Source organism: Pygoscelis adeliae, unplaced genomic scaffold, assembly GCF_000699105.1.
Source record: "Pygoscelis adeliae isolate BGI_AS28 unplaced genomic scaffold, ASM69910v1 Scaffold179, whole genome shotgun sequence".
Classification (NCBI taxonomy): domain Eukaryota; kingdom Metazoa; phylum Chordata; class Aves; order Sphenisciformes; family Spheniscidae; genus Pygoscelis; species Pygoscelis adeliae.
The window spans coordinates 942,662-944,245 of record NW_008825612.1 but is presented as its reverse complement, the minus strand read 5'-3'; the positions used below and the strand labels follow the sequence as shown (position 1 = coordinate 944,245).

The following is a 1,584-nucleotide window of genomic DNA, read 5'->3' as shown; positions in this document are numbered from 1 at the left end:
TAAGTGTAAACCGAGGGGAGTGCTTCTTCGCTTACTTCCTTTCCCCCAACTTAAAAGGGTGAGATTCATCTTGCCAAACTACAACATAACTATCTACATGAGAGACAGTTGTCCAGACTCCTTTCATAGTCACTAGAGAGGAGCAAACACTTTTGGGCCATGATTCATCCACACTGAATTGGACATCTAAAAATACATCGGACGAACTGCCCTAGAAGTGCCTGTTTCTCTCCATTGTTTCTGCAGAGTTCAAACAGTGAACGCGCATGGAGGCATCTCTCTTGTAGCTGTTTAGTGTCAGGAGAGCTGAATCTCAGCCAAAGTGTCTCATATCCCAGCAGAGATTCTAGGAGAGATCCTAGTGTCCTCATTTCGACCAGACTCGGTGTCCGTGTAGGTTGTGCAGTGTAAGGCGGTGTGCCTGGAGGGCTTTACCCGAGACCGGAGAGCGGACAGCAATGTCCAGTTCAAAGCCTTCCTCCTCCCCTGGTCAGTCAATGGATTCAGAAAAGCTTTGGGCTGGACCCATAGCGCCAGACAATCTTCTGCTATAAATAAGAGGCCAAAGGGGATTTGCGGAGTGGCTTTTTCAAGGTCGCACATCAGGTTAGTGGCAGAGGTGGAAGCAATGAGGACGACTGCAGGCTCCCAGACGTGTGTTCCTTCCCCTGCCCGTGCTCCTTACAGCTGCCTTGCAATCTGCTGCTCTCCCGGGGGCGAGACCGGCTGCCTGGCTCTTGGTGGTAGTCGGCACCTGGTAGGTACTCATTTCGTTTTTGTGAAAACTTACTGCAAAATTATATAGGCTGTTACTCATCCTCCTTTCCCTGTCCTTTCTCTCCCAAAAATCCATAGTTCAGGCACATAGCTGAATTATTGGGTATCCACTGGGCTGGTGTGGATGATTGTATGTGTGCTCTCAATCTGCAGCAAACGCTAAGCCTTGAAGGAGTAAATGTGCTTCACTTCAGGCTCGCAGTGGCCTAAGACAGCATGTGTGATTATTCAGTGGTGTTCAATGATGTGAGGAAACTCTTTAAACTGACATATCCGAAACTTGCAATGCGTGTCTAAATGCAAAGCTCGGGGAGCTCTGGAGCTGCACAGGGAGCTGTGACCTGGTCTACTCTGAAGTGTTGCTGCCACTGCCGTGTTATTTAACGGCCTGGAAAAAAATAATTGCTAGCTCTTCTGGAAAAAGCCTAACTTATCTGCACAGGTAGACCAGGTAGGTTAAGGATAAAATTCCTCCTGTGTGGAGAACTAGTTTACAGCAGAAAGACTTCCTTTGCTAAATGAGCTGAGTGTCTACGGGGAGAATTTGTTGAAGGAAGGTGCTTGTATAGCAGAGATATGAAGTACAGCAAGTAGCGAGTGTTAAATGGATCCTGCGCACTTCTGATTTCAGACAAATACCAGAGCATTTCCTATCTTTTTTGATACGTGAGAAAGAATATGATAGCAGTGAAATAGAAAGAACGTGTTGTCTGAGCCAGGATTTGATTCCTGAAGTTCTGCTTAGGGAGTCTGCGGGTGAATTCCGAGAGGTGAAACAAATTGCAATTTGATCCCAGGGAGAACAAC

General features: G+C 47.0%; 1 protein-coding gene across 1 annotated transcript in view; it reads left to right on the top strand.

Annotated features, from left to right (window-relative positions):
• Positions 1-273: 273 nt before the first annotated feature.
• Positions 274-1,584, top strand: part of SYNE2 (spectrin repeat containing, nuclear envelope 2) — a 203,754-nt gene continuing 202,443 nt past the window's right edge. Inside the window, exon 1 of the mRNA XM_009332747.1 lies at positions 274-757. The gene's annotated coding sequence lies outside the window, so the exon portion shown is untranslated. The remainder of the gene's footprint in view (positions 758-1,584) is intronic.